The 22,228-nt window shown below is 50.5% G+C and overlaps 1 pseudogene; it reads left to right on the top strand.

The window, feature by feature from the left end:
* Positions 1–616: 616 nt before the first annotated feature.
* The window catches only part of LOC149347024 (uncharacterized), a 42,528-nt pseudogene continuing 20,916 nt past the window's right edge, over positions 617–22,228 (top strand).

The following is a 22,228-nucleotide window of genomic DNA, read 5'->3' as shown; positions in this document are numbered from 1 at the left end:
CTGTAGGAGAAAAGCTTCTCCCATATTTTCAATGTAACCAGGGGCCGTGCAGTCTGCGGCAGCAAATTACTCAATTACATTTCTGTTAAAAAGATTATTCTTCTCATTCCAAACAGTTTAGCTTCACCAAATCAAGAAATCGTAGAGCTACGCTTATTTTCCATGCGCATTGACCAGTCAGAGCAGACTGCATTTAGGAGCAGAGAGTTCCGGAGAGAAGACGAGGTTTAAAGGAGGAGGACACGGTCAGACCGATACGAGCTGTATGGTCAGATACAACCTAATTTTACAGTGAAGCGCCGCCTGTGGCGTTATCTATCCTCGTGTGATAGTATCTATCGTAGCAAGTGCACGTGTACTCTTGTGATGCTCGGCGCATGCGTGACGTACTCAGTGGCTGTATATATACTTGTCAGGTTGCAATAAACGGGGCTTTTTCCTTTGGGCGTGGGCCTGGGGGCCACGCACTAGTATTCATCGATGTGTCGTACTGCGAAACACAACATGGTGTCAGAGGTGGTTGTCCAGGTTATACGGGACCCACGGCAGACGTAAGGTTACCGCCTGTGGCCGCCCGCCAGCAGCATCGTATACCAGCCAGATAACAGCCCAGAAAATGTCGCAAGAAACGAAGGTTTCGTCTCAGCCTTTTTTGGTGCAGCCACCAGCGAGCTTCAACTTCGACAAGACGTTCGAGTGGCCTGGGTGGATACAAGAATTCGATGACTACCGATTCACCTCAGGACTTAAAGAACGAACTGAAGAGTCTCAGGTGCGTACGTTGCTGTACACGATGGGACGACAGGCGCGCAACATTTTCAAGACTTTCAACTTGTCCGAGGAAGACTCGAAGAAATACGACGTAGTGAAGACACAGTTCGACACCCATTTTGTCGCCACAAGGAACTTAGTCTACGAAAGTGCGTGCTTCCATCGCCGCCACCAAGAACCAGGCGAGTCTGTAGATCAGTATGTTACAGAGTTACATAGGCTGGCCGATAGATGCGACTACGGGGAGATGAAAGAGCGGAGGATTCTCGACCGGTTTGTAGTTGGACTACGGGATGCAAAGTTGTCGGAAGCTCTTCAAATGGATGCGGCGCTGACTCTAAAAAGTGCCCTCACCAAGGCACGCCTGAAAGAAGCTGTGCAGCGACAGCAGCAGGTTCTTCGGAGCGTTGTGGACCGCGAAGAGCATTACGAGGGCTGAAGTCGACACTGTTCATAGGCGGGCATCGAACCAGAGACGTCCGGATCACCAGACGTGTGCCGCTTGCGGTAGGGGCCCTCATTCGCGGTCGTCGTGCCCTGCCAGAGGAGCACTGTGCTACGTGTGCCAGCGCCGGGGACATTTCGCAGTTGTCTGCTCACGGACACACAGGACCACGGAACCCGAAGCATGGCCTTCAGAGGTAGGCATCCCCAGTCCTCGGGGTGAGCAACCGAACATGAACTGTGTGACATTTTCCGTGGGAGATTTGGCTGGGTCATCTGCAAAGGCTCGCTTTGTTCATATTGCTGTTAATGGTGCAGTTGTTTCGGCGAAAGCTGACGCGGGAGCCGAGGTAAATGTTGTCCCAGGGTCGTTTCCAGCACTGCCGAAGGTACTACAGCCTACTGATGTTATTCTGATGGTACCAGGCGGTGACAGGTTGAACTTGAAGGGAAAGTTTACTGCCGACATTCTGTGGAAGCGTGCTTCGGTTAGACAGGATGTTTTCGTTGTCGATTCGGTGAGCAATGCGATTCTTGGCTTACCGGCAATAGAAGCCCTGGGAACAGTTAAATTTGTAGACGAAGCATCAGTTCATCAGGTAGTGCAGACGCGATTTGGTTCCTTGTTCCGCGGTCTGGGGACCATGAAAGGCGAATACTGTATTCGTCTTAAACCAGATGCCGTGCCCTGTGCCATTCACACTGCTCGTCGCATACTCATCCCGCTGCGAGACGGCGTAATACAAGAGCTGGAAGAGATGGAAAAGAATGGGGTCATTCGTAAAGTTCAAGGGCCTACGGAGTGGTGTGCTGGCAGAGTGCCCGTCTGGAAGCCGTCAGGACAAGTGCGAATATGCGCTGACCTGACTCAACTAAAGAAATCGGAGCAAATCGAACGGTTTCTGCTCCCCACTATTGATGAGACACTCGGGTTGCTCAGCGGTGCCGTCAAGCTTTCCAAACTCGACGCAAACTCAGGTTTCCATCAAGTGAGGTTAGCAAAGGAATGTCAGCCGCTCACAACCTTCATTACTCCGTTTGGCCGTTATTGCTTTGAGCGGCTACCCTTTGGCATAACTTCGCCTCCGGAGTATTTCCAAAACCAAATGTGCAACCTTTTTTCTCCAAGGGGCTAGAACGAATAATGCATAGACGTTACTACAATTTCCTACAGAAGCACTGTGTAATAGCCAACTGTCAGTATTCACAAAGCATCTTAGATCAACTGAGCATGCTCTGCTTGATCAAAAAGAATACATATTAAATAACTTCGAAGCTCAACACCTCACCTTAGGCGTCTTTGTAGACTGTTAAGGACGAGGTAGCAGCACCCCACCGCTGCCACCAGTTTGTTACAGACGAGGTAGCATGGTCGTGTGCGGGAGAGAGAATTGAGGGACGCCTGAAGACAATGAAAGAGGACTTTATACAGCAATTTTCATATTTACAAGTGAGCTGCAGGAACGCTGCATCACGACAGCTCCTCAGGAGATCATTCAAAGACAAAGAGCTCCTCGGCCGTGCCGCTGCCGAGGTTTTAAAAAGTTCCCTTCCCTAGGGTCCCTAGATGGGGGCCGGGCCTTCAGGGGAAGGAAGTTCTCACTGGCACCAATCACCGACACACACGCACTCTCTCACTCCCGAGAGATCACGCCGTCGTCACGCGCTGGGAGAGGGGAACGATGCCATCCACGTAGCGCAGACGCCGGAATGTCCATGAGCGGCGTTCGCGCGCATTTCGAACGCGCGTTCACACTCGGTGTACGGGAAACGCTCGCTCAACCGGGCAGATGGACGCGGCTTCCGTGGCAATCCAGGCGCTCACCCAACGCGCGTCTCGGGGTTTGTCGGCGTTTCGCTGCTGCCATGTCGTTGTCTTCCCCACGACGAAGGCTAGACGTAACAGACTGCCCCGCCGGGGGAAGGAGATCCCGATGGACAGGGGACAGCATCCGCTGTCCGGAGTGATGTCGCTTGAGGCTGGTCTCAACCGGAGTCAGTTGTCTCTCGGCGGTTCTGGAGCTCAGCGCACCCCGAAGTCTTCCTTCGCATGTGTAGGTTCCCAAAGGGCACTGCAAAGTGACTCGTGCTCCGCTAGCGTTAGAACCACGCCGAAAACCCGACCGCTCAGTCCGCAAGCACGACACAATCCCCACTAAGCAATGCCAGGCTCTTTCCCTCTTATAGAGCCAATTAGTCCCTGGGAGTAGTTCAGCAGCACTCAGAAAACTCCCACAGATCGGCACATTACACCACAAAGCGCATCTCAAATTTAAAACAATAAACAAAACCAATAGGTGCAAAATCTTACATCAGGAAGAAAAACACCAGCAAACTGCAACTATGATGCTGATTCTTGCGCTAGGGACCTCAATTTAAGCTATCGGCATTACCTTTGAGACTCCCCTTTTTGTGATGTATTCCGATTCGTAATGACCACAACATTTCATTCTGCATAGCAACATACTGCCGTCACCTTGTATATCCCCGCAAAGATTCGCCCAACATCGGAGCCAAAGTCACCTTAATTTCCCACATTCCAAAAAAATCAAGCGACTCCAGGCGCTTATGCTAGTGGCCTAAATGGCCCGTCTGGCTAGCACTTCGCGTTTTAACGGACGCTGCTACACATGGGCACCACTAGTGCATTTTTCGAAACAATCTTTATCAAAAGAAACGCTTTCAATGTAAACAACGCGTCGGAAACCTATTTCTGCTCAAAATTTTTTTTTTTTGCAAAACTTTTTGTATGCAGGAATTGTTTAAAAAAAGAAAAAACAAACAGCAGAGACATCCTCGGAATCCGCTGCTAACGAGCCGCGCCGCGGCTCAAAGGGGTCGCCTATTCTTCAACCGCGCCCTGCGTGGTCGCACACCAACAGTGGCTTTAGCAGCCGACAATTCACAAAAATCGAAGGGTGTAACTCCGCTTCGACAACTGCGAGCCCCAGACGCCACGCGACATTGATTTGTTCCGCACCCCGGCCGCGCGTCTCCAACACCTGAGCCGCGTCTGAACATTTGAATGCGAGGGGCTGACGGTCGCGCATAAAAGAAACGCCTGCGTGTACTCTCTCGATTCATGAGTACCCTTGGCTCCTTTTTTTGACAGGAGCGCGCTCTGCTGCGTTCCCTCATGAGGTAGCAGTGCGGGCTTCTCCGTGGCCCGCTGCGAGTTTTACGCGTATTGCAAAAACTACAGCGGGGTCGCCGCGATGGGTCAGGTGGCTTCCGCTTTGTCTGAACGCGCCTAGTTAGCCTGGCCCTTTTTCGGCGCCTGTCGCGTCTGGAGTACTCGGTTGACTCGCAGTAAATCTCCTTACAACAAAGCGTCGTCTCCAAACTTCGGCTGCTATTGTTCGCCGGCCGCTTCGAAGAAATGTCTCCCATGATTCCCTCATTGGGCCGGCCGGTGAGCTCACTATTCTCTTCCTGAGAGAAAACGCCAGCCTCACTTTTCAAAATAGCCTCGGCCTCAGAGTTCGAGACGGACGCTTCTTTCTTAGCACTGACAGTGCTCGCAAACAAAGCAGGTCGCTCGGCTTTGTTTTCGATGGGAATCCTGCAACTCACAGCTTGCTCTTGATTCCCATTAAACTCGGCCTTCGCAGAACTTTCATCATGACCTTCCTCGAATAATACAAGGACTACTTTTCCCTGGTCACTGAGACCTTCGGCGTCTTTCTCCTGGGTATTGTCCTCTTGACCGCAGGAATCCGCCTCCGTCCCGGAAAGTGCATGCTTCTCTGGGCTCAAAACCAACGCATCGCCCCTTTCCTGATTTCTAGCAGTTCCTACATTACCGCAAGAGCCCTCACGGCTTGCGGATCTGCACTCTTCCTCGTTGCTAGCCTTAGTGCCTACATTATCCCCCAAGCCCTCATGGCTTGTGGATCTGCACTCTTCGCTAGCTTGACCGAACTCCTCGGTCCTCGCTGCCGAAGTGGCCTTTCTTTCCTGGACCAAAGCTGTCCTATGCCGCCACTTCTGCACAGCATTCGTGTCATCCGGCGACTGAGGGGAGCTCCTAATTCGGTCCCTGACACTCTCGCGGTGTAGCTTACCACCGTCAATTTGGCCTTCCAAATCTGCCTCCGCGGGAATTCGAAAGTATCGGAGGAGCGCACTTTTGGTTATCGCATAGTTGTGGGCATCCTCGTCAGACAACCTCGCCCAGACATTACAAGGTTCACATGGGAGGAATCCCATCAACACAATTGGCCAATAATCCTCGTCTAGCTGCTCCTCCATGCAAATTCTTTCAGAATTTTCTAGAAAAGCTCTGAAATTTTCGCCTTTTCTAAGAACACTTAAACGAGATCGCACACTCATTCCTCTGATCGCGTTAAGTTCACGCGTGAGTTCCCGCATCTCTCTTTCGTATTCCTGTTCCCGCAGCTCTCTTTCGCGTTCCTGTCTCCGCAGCTCTCTTTCGCCTTCCTGGTTTTCTCTACGTTCTAGTTCCTCTTGTTCTCTTTTTGCCAATTCCCTCTCCTCAATGGTCTCAAGGCATTCCGCAAGCTCGTCATCTTCAGCCTCTACCGCAAGAATAGCCTTCAGCAGTTCTGGTTTTCTGAGTTTGTCTGATACCTCCAGACCCAACTCTTTCGCAAGCTCCAGTAACTTTGGTTTGCGCAGCGTCTTCAAATCCATGGCTGCTCCGAGTGCTGCTTCTCTACTGCCCGCTATTGTCTTGCTGCAACTAACCCAGCAGCAACGACAACCCAGTTACGAGCTCTGTTCCTGACACTAAAAAAAGCCTGGCAAAACTCAGCAGAAGAAAGTCCCGCACTCACCAAACCTCGCAGCCAAGAATCCAGCGCAGTCGTTCCGCTGCAGGCAACCAGTCAACACACAGGGCTCGTTGCACTGCCCCCGACTCGCCGTTCTGCTGCTCAGCGTTCCGTTCTCCGCAACTCTCCGCTGGCGTCCGATGTTTCGCATCCCACCGCTGCCACCAGTTTGTTAAGGACGAGGTAGCAGCACCCCACCGCTGCCACCAGTTTGTTACAGACGAGGTAGCATGGTCGTGTGCGGGAGAGAGAATTGAGGGACGCCTGAGACGAGGCTGCTGGAAAAAGACAATGAAAGAGGACTTTATACAGCAATTTTCATATTTACAAGTGAGCTGCAAGAACGCTGCATCACGACAGCTCATCAGGAGATCATTCAAAGACAAAGAGCTCCTCGGCCGTTGTGTTGTTGTGACTGAGAGAAGGATGAAGAGGAAATTGCACGGGCCTGCTACTGGCTCTAGCCAAGCCACCACCGCTGCCACGTGCAGATAGAAGAGAGTTAAGAGATCAGAGGAAAGAGAAAAAGGAAAGAAAAGAGGCGCGTCGCAGCAACAACTGCGTCCGCCGGAGCGGACGCTCCTCAAAAAGAAGCGGCCGAAGCCGCGCTCGCCGAAGCGAGAACAGATACTCCTCGTCCACCTCCGCTCCTCGGCCGTGCCGCTGCCGAGGTTTTAAAAAGTTCCCTTCCCTAGTGCCGCTGCCGAGGTTTTAAAAAGTTCCCTTCCCTAGGGTCCCTAGATGGGGGCCGGGCCTTCAGGGGAAGGAAGTTCTCACTGGCACCAATCACAGACACACACGCACTCACTCACTCCCAAGAGATCACGCCGTCGTCACGCGCTGGGAGAGGGGAACGATGCCATCCACGTAGTGCAGACGCCGGAATGTCCATGAGCGGCGTTCGCGCGCATTTCTAACGCGCGTTCACACTCGGTGTACGGGAAACGCTCGCTCAACCGGGCAGACGGACGCGGCTTCCGTGGCAATCCAGGCGCTCACCCAACGCGCGTCTCGGGGTTTGTCGGCGTTTCGCTGCTGCCATGTCGTTGTCTTCCCCACGACGAAGGCGAGACGTAAAAAGACTTTAGCAAAGCATTCCATGCACTGAATCACGAAACTCTGTTTAAAAAAGTCGACCACTACGGTATACGTGGCCACGCCCTCTGTCTCATTCAATCGTATTTCAGTGCTCGTCGCCACTATGTTGCTTTAAATCACTGCTCTTCGGACTTGTTAGCAATCACAAACGGCGTGCCCCAGGGCAGCCTTCTGGGGTCGCTCCTATTCAACATATATGCTAATGACGTATGCAACATCAGTAATTTATTTAAATACATCATATATGCTGACGACACCAGTCTATTTTTGTCCTCACCTGACATCAAAGAACTAACTAGCACCGCAAATACAGTTTTGTCATCATTATCTGAGTGGTCTACTTTGAACTAATTAAAAATAAAGAAACTAAAAACTAAAGCTTTATTGTTCCATCCGAAGGGGCAGCAATAGGCAGTGCACCACCACTCTATTTCGACAACGCCCCCATTGAGTACGTGGAAACCTTCACATTACTCGGAGTGGTATTTGCTGCTACTATGTCGTGGGACGCCCATGTAAGCAAAGTGTGCCTATCCCTTTCCAGATATATTGGATAATTTCGCGGAATAAACATATTTCACCAGCCAAAACTAAGCTGGATCTGTACTATGCGTTCTTTTATTCTTATGTATCGTATTGCTTCCTTGTATGGGGACAAACCACAGCATCTAACATCCAGAAGCTTCTTTTACTGCAAAAAAGAATACTTAGCGTAATTGCTAATGTACCGTATGATGCTCCGACACGTCCTATCTAGCAGCAATACAGAATGATACCCGTAACAAGAATGTTCGATTACAGGTTTTCATCCTTCTATAAAAAAACAATAGCGAAGAGGACACATTTTTTTTTCGTATTGTGACACTTACACCACATCGGACACCGTATATGACACGACAGCGTACCATCTATTCATTGCCACGATGCAGAACAAACTATGGCTTTTCCACACTAAAATACATTCTTCCCAAATACTTGAACACGCCATTTTACGACACGTTACTCAGCATGTCTGTCTCGGCTATTCGAAATGTGTTTGCAAGCTAGGTCCCACAGTATGCGTACCCATGTATAGAATTCCATTGCATTGAACCGTAAATGTTGTGTAAAACCTTTGTTCTGTTGTCCGGAAATACTACTTGTCCATGCAAAATAAAAACAAAGTTTCCTTTCATGCGCGTATTAAAAAAAAAGTTTCTTTTTATGCACGTATTTAAAAAAAATGTTTCCTTTTATGCATATATTTACATGCCTTGTCTTTCCGTGTACCTTGCGTTGTTACCAGTGTATGAAGTAACCGTCATAGTCGCTACCAAACTGCCTGTTTGTAGGGGTGGCGAGGCTTGTCAAGCGGTCGCAATGACTGCTTTTTTCTTGCCGCCCTCAGTTTTTGTAAAAAAAAAGCTGAAATAAAGTGATTGATTGATTGATCCTTGAGGGAATTCCGGGCGTCGTGAACTTAATGGACGATGTCCTGGTCTTTGGCTCTACTCAGAAGGAACACGACGAACGGTTGTTTTGCACCTTCGAACGCTTGGCCGAATACGGTGTGACCCTACACAAAGAAAAGTGCCAGTTCAGTGTAAAAGAGCTTTGTTTTCTTGGGTGTCGCGTGAGCCAAGATGGCATACGCCCGGATCCAGCGAAGGTTCGCGCAATTGCAGATCTGAAGCCGCCATCGAACGTTGCAGAAATGCGCAGATTTTTAGGTCTGGCTAATCATTGTTCACGATTCATTCCAGACTTGGCTGAGCAAACGATGCCTTTGCGTCAACTGCTGCAAAAGAACACTGAGTGGGTCTGGGCAGCGCCTCAGCAGATAGTTTTTGATAGCGTGAAGAGTGCTACCTGCTCAGATAGGTGTATGGCTAAGTTTGATGCACAACGTCCAACGATTATTTCTGCAGATGCTTCGTCGTACGGCCTAGGAGCAGTCTTAGTGCAAGTACAACCGAATAAAAAAAAGCGGCCAGTTGTTTTCGTCTCAAGGTCATTGACACCAACTGAGATGCGCTATGCGCAAATTGAAAATGAGACTTTAGCTATAACATGGGCCGCGGAACGTCTCGAAAGCTATGTGCGTGGACTGCACATAACTGTAGAAACAGACCACAAACCGTTGGTTGCTTTGCTAGGAAAGACGCCACTTGATCTGGTTCCGCCTCGCATTCAAAGGTTCAGAATGCGGCTAATGCGGTTCAGCTTTGAGGTGCAGTATGTCCCGGGCAAAAATCTCGAAAAAGCAGATGCACTCTCCAGAGCACCAGGGGCAGGCCAAAAGGCGATGAACTTTCTTTCGGTCCATGAAGTCAACTGTTACGTTGCCGACGTGTTATCGGAGTTGGGCGAGTCGCAGCACTTCGGGCTAGTAGCCGAAGAACAGGCGAAGGACGAGACGTCGTGCATTGTGTCGCTACATCCTTGAGGGGTGGCCTAGTCTACATTCGTTATCGGCCGTTTTGAGGCCCTATTGGCAGGATCGCGCCGTTTTGAGCGTATGTAAAGGTGTCCTCATGCACGGCGCTCGCATTTTTGCGCCACACTGTCTTAGAAGCAGAATGTTAAAATTGCCTATTGAGGGCCACCAGGGTGTTGCAAGGTGTAGAGCAAGGGCAAGGGAGTCCGTGTGGTGGCCAGGTTTGAGCGCTCAGCTTGCGGTATTCATTGCCGACTGCCGCACGTGTTCCCAATTTCGATTCCAGCCGTGAGAAAGAATGGTAAGAACTGTGAAAGAGCTGTTGCTAAAATCTGGAGACCTACATCTGGCTTTGTTAGCATACCGGGACACGCCGGGACCCCTAGGAAAAACGCCAGCAGAGCTACTCATGGGGCGGCGCCTTCGCACTACCTTGCCTCTCCACCCACAGAAGCTGGCACCCAAGACCCCAAATCTGAAAGAAGCACGGGAAAAAGACGCAGCTTTCAGGGAGACTCAGCGGCAAATTTATGATCTCCGGCATGCTGCCCGACATATGTTCCCGTTGGTGCCAGGTGATTCTGTTTGGGTCAAGGACTATAGGCGAAAAGGTGTGGTGCTTCAGCGCGCAAAGCGGCCACGCTCGTATATTGTGGTTTTGGAAAGCGGGGGCCAGATTGAACGAAACCGGCGAGCGCTAATCAAGCAGGCGCCAAACAGAGGCTCGGATTCCAAGGACGGGGAGTATGAACTTTTGTCTAGCTTAGACGGTACAGAGGAGAACGGAAACTCTGATTCTATTGCACAAACTGTCCCAGGCGGTCCCGAGGAGAACGGAACGGAAGCTCTCCCAAGTGATCCGTTGCAGCCGCCGCCGGAAACCTCTTCGCCTGCGGTACAGGGTGAACATGTCACACGCTTTGGTCGAAAAGTAAGAAAGCCGGAACGGTACGGTATTTGTGAATGCCACTCATGGAACCGCTTTTATTGAATAGTTCTTGTATTTTGTTTTGCAAGTTGCTGCTTTAGCTTTCTCAAAGGGAAAGGGAAGATGTGGCGTTATCGATCCTCGTGTGACAGTATCTATCGTAGCAAGTGCACTTGTACTCTTGTGATGCTCGGCGCATGCGTGACGTATACTCAGTGGCTGTATATATACTTGTAAGGTTGCAATAAGCGGGGCTTTTTCCTTTGGGCGTGGGCCTGGGGGCCACGCACTAGTCTTCATCGATGTTTCGTCCTGCGAAACACCACACCGCCCACATTCAGGAACGGCAGACAGAATTCCTCCTAGAGAGAAGGTAGCCCGTGGTTAAAACTTATCTTGTAAGCTGAACAAGAAGCGAAACACAAGAAAAAATTTAGAAGCTCTAGAATTTTGACACCAGGCTTGTTAAATGAAATCGAACGCTAAAAAGCTGACTTCGTTCACTTTTGTGGCTGGCTATCGGAGTGATACAGGACGCCACGGACCGTGGTCCAGTGTTAACAATTGCCGTTTTCTGTAAGTGGAGCCACCTGCAGCCTACCGTACAAGCCCTACCATCCTAAGAGGTCGAGCAGGTAGAGGCTATGCTTCGGAAGGCATACAAGACGGAGCTCGGTCGATCTCTTAGAGTATCGGCGCATAAATTGATGGGCCTCGGAGTCTCGAAGAGATACCTACAGCACCAGGATGTACTTCTTTTCGCTGAAAAAGGACTTCTACATACGACCATGGGCAGAACCTCGCTGAGACGACTAGGCTACTCTGACAGCCACAATACAAATCAAGAGACGGAGGACATTCCAGACGACATCAAATCGACCTATACAGACCTACCCATCTATTAACACATGCAGCCACAATTACGCAAAGGCAGGAGGGAAGTAAGGGCTCAGGCAAAAGAGCGGAACATCGCTGGCAAAAAAGAATCCGCATTTGTAGAGCAGCCAGCTACACAAGACACAGAGCCATGGTGGCTGCGGCAATTGACTACGCTCACAAGGAGCTAGCCAACATCACCATAAAGCGTCGTACCTCTATGAAGGGGAGTAGACTGCGATTGCTCTCGCAGTCACCGAAAACAAGACAAGAGGCCAATCCCTGGTAATCATCTCGGACTCGCATATTGGTTGTCAGAGATTCCAGCGATGCAGAATTGGCATAAGTGTCCACTCGTTCTAAGTCCGCGTGCCTCAAGCGAAGAAAAATACTCGATCATTGGGCACCGGGACACGCCGGCAAGGCCGGGAACCACTGAGCGGACGCCATCGCTCGAGGTCATTCTAACCGAGTGACAGCTGATGGGGTGCGACTGCAGCCAGTTGCCCAGACGTACGGCGACATACTGGAGCACCTTAGGCTTCTAACCAGCATCTATCCTCGCCCCATAGCCAACTCACTAAAGAGCAGACTGTAAGTTGGAGACAGCTCCAAACAAACACATTTCCATGCTTATCTTACTTTAAACAAGGTGCACCCCACTACATACAGACCCGCATGGTCATGGTGGGGAGAGACAGCCACACTATAGAACACCACATGGAGATTCCAGCATAAGCCTGCAGTCCCCATCATACTGAATGCCACGCCGGAACAGTGGGAGACAGCGACGTCCAGCTGGGAACCCGGCGACCAGCTTTCACTGGTCGAACGGGCCCAAGCTGCCACAGCCGCCGCAGGAGTCCTGGTCTAGGTACTCTACCCGTGAAGACTCCCAAGACGCTATGGGCTGTGTATAAAGTTATGTGTCTCTCTCCCCGGGGAATTAAAATGCATAGATACAGGAGCCTTAAGGATGTCCTCTAGTAGGCTGGAAGATCAGTAAATGGCTAGATACAGCAGCCTTCAGGGTGTCCTCCGGTAGGCTGGAAGAGTAGTCGAAGGCAAATGTTTCTTCTCCTTAGAAATCACAGCCGACAGCAACGAAGACGCTGCTGCTGCTGCTGCTTGGTGCTTGATACCTGCTGCTGCCTTCAGTGATCTTCAGTGGCACCGACGGCGACGATGCTGGGGATTAGCTCACATCCTATGAGCAGGCGAGCGCACACAACAAATGGGACAAGAAACCAAACTGAACAATGTGATTTTCTATCTGACGGGAGTGGCGAATCTGTAGTATCGGCACGAGTCGGAAAATACACCTTGGTCCAGTTTCAACAGAAGTATTCCGCCGTCCGCCAGATAGAAAACTCCGCGCCATATAACGCTTGCTTGAGCGGTCGCAGCAGGTAGGCGAGAACTTCACGAGTTACATCGAGGATGTCGTTGACCAGTGGCAGAGGGAGAAAGCACAGATGTCGGAAACCGATACGATCGTGAATATTCTCAAGGGCTTAGATAACGACGCATTTAAGATGTTTGTACGAGACCGGAGCACCGACGCAGAAATCGTCACCCTATGTCAGAGCTTCGAGCAACTACGCACGGAGAAGGTTCTCAATCGCGAACACACCTCGAACGTTGAATCGCTCGCTGGGCTGGGCGATCCAAGAAACCAGTCATCGTTCCTAAGAGCTTCATCAGTGAAGATGTTGCTCGTCAGCTCTCACTTACTTCACGCCATCAAGAACCATCGCCACACAACTCCGAATCTGCGGCACAGCATTCAAGAAGAGGCCAATGAGGTTCCCCCGCAAGCCCCTTAGCCCCGGCCTATCGTGCTCCGCTGACATATGCGGACCTTGCTGCACGACCTCGACCACCTGCCTATGCTCCGCCTACTGGTCCCGTTCTACAGCCCGCATGTTTGTCTACCGCCTGCGCATCTCCGAAACTACTGGGGCACATCTGACAATATTCGACCGCCTGCTGAAATGGTAAACTCCTGGAACACGCCTGACAACCGCCCGATCTGCAACTTCTGCGGCTTGCCCGGTCTTGTGGCGCGGCTTTGCTGTCAACGCATGAACGCTTCACGACCACGTCCTGAAGCTTCCGGTTAGTCGCTCCAGCGTCAGCCCTCACCTCCTGCTGAGCCGCCCCTAAGCCTTTCTCTGTATCCTGAGCGCACCGCCTTCTCCGCACAACGTTCGCCTTCGCCACGTCGGCGCAGCATCCCTCCGATGGGACGGCGTGCTGCGGTTTCTGTCATGGATGCAGCGCTTTGCGGCTCTTTGAGGAAAGTGCAGACGCTCCTTTCTGGTCTGTCGTTACGAACTGCAAGCGCGCAGCTCCTACAGCCGTTGCACTGCTCGTGTAGTCATTCAAGGCATTTTATATTTGATCGTAATCTTCGTTCTGCTGTCATGTTCGCATTCGATTCACTTGCGCTTGGATTTCCTATCGCTCCTCAACGCTGTCATCGACTGCGCTAGGGCTTAAGTAGCGCTGTCTAAGGTGCCGAATCGCGTACCAGAAGCTGAAATTTGTGGTGTGTCTGTTTCTGCCAAAGCTTTTGTCGCCGACAATACTGATATTCCTGCGTGCTCTTCCGAGAATCTGCATTTCTCCTGTGACTATGGTCGCGATGCCAGTGTCTTCTTCACGCCGTCTCCTACTTTTCGGCGCCGCCATGGTCTGCCGATGCCTTATGCACTGCACACTATATCTGCCGGCCACACCGCATCGTTGGTCTTTAGCCCGTTGTTAAGCCCATTCGATTTGCGCCGTATGGTATACGTTGGCACCGTGCAGCACTTCCGTTCTCGACCACCACCACGACGCCGCCGCAGAATCGCCGCTGGTCGCCATCGACGCCCTCAGCTCACCTGCTCCTGCGCCCTCCCCGTTGTCCACCTACGTTATTCCTTCGCTCTAATGATGCCGCTCTTCCTCCAACTTAGTAAACCTAGCTTCTTGAGTTTCTTAAGGAAATTCGCTCCTGCTTCGATTCCCAACAACGCGTTTTGGGACGTATGTCGACTGTCGAGCACCGCATTGACACCGGTGCCTATTCTTCCACTGAACGACGAATTATTGAACAGGCGGACACCATGCTGAAAAGCGGCGTTATCCATGCTTCCAACAGCCCATGGGCCTCCCCGGTTCTCCTCGTCAAGAAGGATGGCTCCGTTCGATTTTGCTCCGATTACCGCCGCACTATTAAGACGACCGCAAAGGCGTCCACCGTTTTGCCCCGTATTGATGACGCTCTGGACTGTCTACAAGGCGAGAAGCTCCTTTCGTCACTAGATTTGCGCTCTGGTCATTGGCAGGTTCTGGGGATTCTATGTCACGTGAGGCATGCAAAAAGACGATATAAACGCTGCTTTATCGTTTTAATTCACAACAGTGCTGAAGGCAGCCTTCCTCATGAGCCATCATGATAAAGACTGAGGAAAAAGCAATTATTTTGCAGATTTTTCGTGCCTCACAAGAAGGTTTAGAGGACGCCCAGGAGGCGCCGGCGGACGCGTTTATCCGAAGGCTGCCGAAGAGATGATAGCTTCAGAGCGGCGGCGGCAGCGTCCGACAGAGGCCGAGGTCCAGAGCGTTCTCTCCCGCGCATGCTCACTGCTTCGTCTTCCTTGCGCGTGCTGAAACGGTGGTGGTACAACATAAAACCTATCTTTGGCGTCACAGTCCTCATTAGGCCGCTGCAACTAGAACGAAACACCATGAGAAATTCGGCAATAGATTTTTAGCCGTAGTAGAATAGAAGTTCGTAATCCACGTATAATAATGATCATTAAAAACACGAAAACGCGCACCCAAAAGTTGGACGTCCATGGTTGTTTAAAAAAAACATTTTTTGCCATTTTTTATGGTATATTCACCGTAAACACCAAGACGTTTATGTTAGTTCACCAATGATTTTAACGATGATATGCCCGTACGAGATAAAATATTCTTTGCTTTTCCTCGGTTGTTCGGTAGCTGCATGAGATATTAAAGAAATGCACTGGCAAAACTTTATTGGTGTGGCCTTGGGCCTTTCTTGCCACCCAGAGAATCGTTTTGGGCCTTCTGGAGGGAGAACGTGTATTGTTCCTCCCCTAAGCACACGCGTAGGGGCCCCATGGAAACCAACACTTACCCGGAGATACTTTTATAGCATCGAGGCACCCGATGGGAAATCTTGCGATGGGGCACATATCCTGTGACGTAACACCCAAATGTTAAGCCTGCTCGGATTTGCGTCGAAACAGCACGTTGCTCGTAAAGAAGCCCTGCCCCGACCGATGGCACATTTGCCATACTATATATGGCCGACCTGGGCTAGCCACAACCATCGGTAGCGGATTGGTTACGCCACCTCCCATCCAAGCCGAGCTGCTCTCAGCAGAACGCTTAGTCTGGTTGAATGTACACAGCACATTAGACAGCTATGAATGTACCGCTTCTCGGGTATCCTTGCACTGTGGGTAGCTAGGAGAAGAGAAGACTACAGAATCTGCATAACCAGTCGATGGCAGTGCTTGTTTCTGCTCAATGGCAAATTAAAGATGGTTAGTGGCGTTTTTGGTTTGACGAGTACGAATCGCAAACGTACTTGACTATAAATAATGATTGTGACATATCTTATTAGAATTACAACGTTCCTTTCGGAAAATAGCGGGAAGGGAAATACAGTCACCGTGCAAAGTAAAGTACTGCTCGATTGCAACAGACTTGAATGAGTGATGACTGGCAGCGCTCTCTTTTTACAGTGTTAGCTTTACTCATTATGCTTCGAGATTTCGTGGGATATGCTGCCACACTGAGATTACAGCGCCATTTGTGGCAGGAACTAGAAAAGAGCACATCTCATGGATGGATGGATGGATGGATGGATGGATGGATGGATGGATGGATGGATGGATGGATGGATGGATGGATGGATGGATGGATGGATGGATGGATGGATGGATGGATGGATGGATGGATGGATGGATGGATGGATGGATGGATGGATGGATGGATGGATGGATGGATGGATGGATGGATGGATGGATGGATGGATGGATGGATGGATGGATGGATGGATGGATGGATGGATGGATGGATGGATGGATGGATGGATGGATGGATGGATGGATGGATGGATGGATGGATGGATGGATGGATGGATGGATGGATGGATGGATGGATGGATGGATGGATGGATGGATGGATGGATGGATGGATGGATGGATGGATGGATGGATGGATGGATGGATGGATGGATGGATGGATGGATGGATGGATGGATGGATGGATGGATGGATGGATGGATGGATGGATGGATGGATGGATGGATGGATGGATGGATGGATGGATGGATGGATGGATGGATGGATGGATGGATGGATGGATGGATGGATGGATGGATGGATGGATGGATGGATGGATGGATGGATGGATGGATGGATGGATGGATGGATGGATGGATGGATGGATGGATGGATGGATGGATGGATGGATGGATGGATGGATGGATGGATGGATGGATGGATGGATGGATGGATGGATGGATGGATGGATGGATGGATGGATGGATGGATGGATGGATGGATGGATGGATGGATGGATGGATGGATGGATGGATGGATGGATGGATGGATGGATGGATGGATGGATGGATGGATGGATGGATGGATGGATGGATGGATGGATGGATGGATGGATGGATGGATGGATGGATGGATGGATGGATGGATGGATGGATGGATGGATGGATGGATGGATGGATGGATGGATGGATGGATGGATGGATGGATATGGATGGATGGATGGATGGATGGATGGATGGATGGATGGATGGATGGATGGATGGATGGATGGATGGATGGATGGATGGATGGATGGATGGATGGATGGATGGATGGATGGATGGATGGATGGATGGATGGATGGATGGATGGATGGATGGATGGATGGATGGATGGATGGATGGATGGATGGATGGATGGATGGATGGATGGATGGATGGATGGATGGATGGATGGATGGATGGATGGATGGATGGATGGATGGATGGATGGATGGATGGATGGATGGATGGATGGATGGATGGATGGATGGATGGATGGATGGATGGATGGATGGATGGATGGATGGATGGATGGATGGATGGATGGATGGATGGATGGATGGATGGATGGATGGATGGATGGATGGATGGATGGATGGATGGATGGATGGATGGATGGATGGATGGATGGATGGATGGATGGATGGATGGATGGATGGATGGATGGATGGATGGATGGATGGATGGATGGATGGATGGATGGATGGATGGATGGATGGATGGATGGATGGATGGATGGATGGATGGATGGATGGATGGATGGATGGATGGATGGATGGATGGATGGATGGATGGATGGATGGATGGATGGATGGATGGATGGATGGATGGATGGATGGATGGATGGATGGATGGATGGATGGATGGATGGATGGATGGATGGATGGATGGATGGATGGATGGATGGATGGATGGATGGATGGATGGATGGATGGATGGATGGATGGATGGATGGATGGATGGATGGATGGATGGATGGATGGATGGATGGATGGATGGATGGATGGATGGATGGATGGATGGATGGATGGATGGATGGATGGATGGATGGATGGATGGATGGATGGATGGATGGATGGATGGATGGATGGATGGATGGATGGATGGATGGATGGATGGATGGATGGATGGATGGATGGATGGATGGATGGATGGATGGATGGATGGATGGATGGATGGATGGATGGATGGATGGATGGATGGATGGATGGATGGATGGATGGATGGATGGATGGATGGATGGATGGATGGATGGATGGATGGATGGATGGATGGATGGATGGATGGATGGATGGATGGATGGATGGATGGATGGATGGATGGATGGATGGATGGATGGATGGATGGATGGATGGATGGATGGATGGATGGATGGATGGATGGATGGATGGATGGATGGATGGATGGATGGATGGATGGATGGATGGATGGATGGATGGATGGATGGATGGATGGATGGATGGATGGATGGATGGATGGATGGATGGATGGATGGATGGATGGATGGATGGATGGATGGATGGATGGATGGATGGATGGATGGATGGATGGATGGATGGATGGATGGATGGATGGATGGATGGATGGATGGATGGATGGATGGATGGATGGATGGATGGATGGATGGATGGATGGATGGATGGATGGATGGATGGATGGATGGATGGATGGATGGATGGATGGATGGATGGATGGATGGATGGATGGATGGATGGATGGATGGATGGATGGATGGATGGATGGATGGATGGATGGATGGATGGATGGATGGATGGATGGATGGATGGATGGATGGATGGATGGATGGATGGATGGATGGATGGATGGATGGATGGATGGATGGATGGATGGATGGATGGATGGATGGATGGATGGATGGATGGATGGATGGATGGATGGATGGATGGATGGATGGATGGATGGATGGATGGATGGATGGATGGATGGATGGATGGATGGATGGATGGATGGATGGATGGATGGATGGATGGATGGATGGATGGATGGATGGATGGATGGATGGATGGATGGATGGATGGATGGATGGATGGATGGATGGATGGATGGATGGATGGATGGATGGATGGATGGATGGATGGATGGATGGATGGATGGATGGATGGATGGATGGATGGATGGATGGATGGATGGATGGATGGATGGATGGATGGATGGATGGATGGATGGATGGATGGATGGATGGATGGATGGATGGATGGATGGATGGATGGATGGATGGATGGATGGATGGATGGATGGATGGATGGATGGATGGATGGATGGATGGATGGATGGATGGATGGATGGATGGATGGATGGATGGATGGATGGATGGATGGATGGATGGATGGATGGATGGATGGATGGATGGATGGATGGATGGATGGATGGATGGATGGATGGATGGATGGATGGATGGATGGATGGATGGATGGATGGATGGATGGATGGATGGATGGATGGATGGATGGATGGATGGATGGATGGATGGATGGATGGATGGATGGATGGATGGATGGATGGATGGATGGATGGATGGATGGATGGATGGATGGATGGATGGATGGATGGATGGATGGATGGATGGATGGATGGATGGATGGATGGATGGATGGATGGATGGATGGATGGATGGATGGATGGATGGATGGATGGATGGATGGATGGATGGATGGATGGATGGATGGATGGATGGATGGATGGATGGATGGATGGATGGATGGATGGATGGATGGATGGATGGATGGATGGATGGATGGATGGATGGATGGATGGATGGATGGATGGATGGATGGATGGATGGATGGATGGATGGATGGATGGATGGATGGATGGATGGATGGATGGATGGATGGATGGATGGATGGATGGATGGATGGATGGATGGATGGATGGATGGATGGATGGATGGATGGATGGATGGATGGATGGATGGATGGATGGATGGATGGATGGATGGATGGATGGATGGATGGATGGATGGATGGATGGATGGATGGATGGATGGATGGATGGATGGATGGATGGATGGATGGATGGATGGATGGATGGATGGATGGATGGATGGATGGATGGATGGATGGATGGATGGATGGATGGATGGATGGATGGATGGATGGATGGATGGATGGATGGATGGATGGATGGATGGATGGATGGATGGATGGATGGATGGATGGATGGATGGATGGATGGATGGATGGATGGATGGATGGATGGATGGATGGATGGATGGATGGATGGATGGATGGATGGATGGATGGATGGATGGATGGATGGATGGATGGATGGATGGATGGATGGATGGATGGATGGATGGATGGATGGATGGATGGATGGATGGATGGATGGATGGATGGATGGATGGATGGATGGATGGATGGATGGATGGATGGATGGATGGATGGATGGATGGATGGATGGATGGATGGATGGATGGATGGATGGATGGATGGATGGATGGATGGATGGATGGATGGATGGATGGATGGATGGATGGATGGATGGATGGATGGATGGATGGATGGATGGATGGATGGATGGATGGATGGATGGATGGATGGATGGATGGATGGATGGATGGATGGATGGATGGATGGATGGATGGATGGATGGATGGATGGATGGATGGATGGATGGATGGATGGATGGATGGATGGATGGATGGATGGATGGATGGATGGATGGATGGATGGATGGATGGATGGATGGATGGATGGATGGATGGATGGATGGATGGATGGATGGATGGATGGATGGATGGATGGATGGATGGATGGATGGATGGATGGATGGATGGATGGATGGATGGATGGATGGATGGATGGATGGATGGATGGATGGATGGATGGATGGATGGATGGATGGATGGATGGATGGATGGATGGATGGATGGATGGATGGATGGATGGATGGATGGATGGATGGATGGATGGATGGATGGATGGATGGATGGATGGATGGATGGATGGATGGATGGATGGATGGATGGATGGATGGATGGATGGATGGATGGATGGATGGATGGATGGATGGATGGATGGATGGATGGATGGATGGATGGATGGATGGATGGATGGATGGATGGATGGATGGATGGATGGATGGATGGATGGATGGATGGATGGATGGATGGATGGATGGATGGATGGATGGATGGATGGATGGATGGATGGATGGATGGATGGATGGATGGATGGATGGATGGATGGATGGATGGATGGATGGATGGATGGATGGATGGATGGATGGATGGATGGATGGATGGATGGATGGATGGATGGATGGATGGATGGATGGATGGATGGATGGATGGATGGATGGATGGATGGATGGATGGATGGATGGATGGATGGATGGATGGATGGATGGATGGATGGATGGATGGATGGATGGATGGATGGATGGATGGATGGATGGATGGATGGATGGATGGATGGATGGATGGATGGATGGATGGATGGATGGATGGATGGATGGATGGATGGATGGATGGATGGATGGATGGATGGATGGATGGATGGATGGATGGATGGATGGATGGATGGATGGATGGATGGATGGATGGATGGATGGATGGATGGATGGATGGATGGATGGATGGATGGATGGATGGATGGATGGATGGATGGATGGATGGATGGATGGATGGATGGATGGATGGATGGATGGATGGATGGATGGATGGATGGATGGATGGATGGATGGATGGATGGATGGATGGATGGATGGATGGATGGATGGATGGATGGATGGATGGATGGATGGATGGATGGATGGATGGATGGATGGATGGATGGATGGATGGATGGATGGATGGATGGATGGATGGATGGATGGATGGATGGATGGATGGATGGATGGATGGATGGATGGATGGATGGATGGATGGATGGATGGATGGATGGATGGATGGATGGATGGATGGATGGATGGATGGATGGATGGATGGATGGATGGATGGATGGATGGATGGATGGATGGATGGATGGATGGATGGATGGATGGATGGATGGATGGATGGATGGATGGATGGATGGATGGATGGATGGATGGATGGATGGATGGATGGATGGATGGATGGATGGATGGATGGATGGATGGATGGATGGATGGATGGATGGATGGATGGATGGATGGATGGATGGATGGATGGATGGATGGATGGATGGATGGATGGATGGATGGATGGATGGATGGATGGATGGATGGATGGATGGATGGATGGATGGATGGATGGATGGATGGATGGATGGATGGATGGATGGATGGATGGATGGATGGATGGATGG

This window comes from Amblyomma mixtum, chromosome 4, assembly GCF_055824585.1.
Source record: "Amblyomma mixtum isolate Tamu chromosome 4, ASM5582458v1, whole genome shotgun sequence".
Classification (NCBI taxonomy): domain Eukaryota; kingdom Metazoa; phylum Arthropoda; class Arachnida; order Ixodida; family Ixodidae; genus Amblyomma; species Amblyomma mixtum.
The sequence above is the reverse complement of the archived record's forward strand: the minus strand, read 5'-3'. Positions and strand labels throughout refer to the sequence as shown.